Consider the following 607-nt stretch of genomic DNA (forward strand, 5'->3'; position numbering starts at 1 on the left):
GACAGTTCGGGAGCGGCCAGCTGGACAGGAAAACAAGGTGTGTTAAATGTACTCCATTCCATAATCTGCATTTTCACTCATCACTCATTACTTAAGGGGAAATTAAAACTGTCTTGTGTGTGTTTTTTAAATGCACACCACACAACAGGCATGCATGGAGATAATTGACACACCCCTTTTTCACTTGATCCGTTTCTAAGTCTAAGCCTTTGCAGATGCGCTACCGCCCGCTCCCAAAAATGTACAATAATGATTCAGCGGCTATGTGACGGTTGTGTGTCGCTGAGAATTTTATTTGTGCTGCAGAATTGTCGTCGTTTTTAGAGATGCTGTCGTCATCACGTTGCCTTTATGACAGGGGATGCCAACCGGAGGCGTAGAAGTCCTTGCGGAGGACGTGGAAGTTTTCAATGTGTGTCAGAAGTTGCCGTTTGAGATTAAGGACTTTGTTAAAGTAAGCGGCCGCACGTCGCTCCTCACGCTGTTCATGTCAATCATTTGCCATCTGTTCTGTTGCCCAGAAATCAGAATCGTTACGCATGCAGTTTCGCTACCTGGACCTGAGGTCTTCTAGCTTGCAGAAGAACCTCCGACTGAGGTCTCAACT

General features: G+C 46.1%; 1 long non-coding RNA gene across 1 annotated transcript; it reads left to right on the forward strand.

The window, feature by feature from the left end:
* LOC109508793 (uncharacterized) lies at positions 1 to 607 on the forward strand. Its single transcript, XR_002166783.1, has 3 exons — positions 1 to 37; positions 359 to 454; positions 522 to 607. It is a non-coding gene; the product is annotated as an uncharacterized LOC109508793 (long non-coding RNA).

This window comes from Hippocampus comes, unplaced genomic scaffold (genome assembly GCF_001891065.2).
Source record: "Hippocampus comes isolate QL1 unplaced genomic scaffold, H_comes_QL1_v1.1 C16620914, whole genome shotgun sequence".
Lineage (NCBI taxonomy): Eukaryota > Metazoa > Chordata > Actinopteri > Syngnathiformes > Syngnathidae > Hippocampus > Hippocampus comes.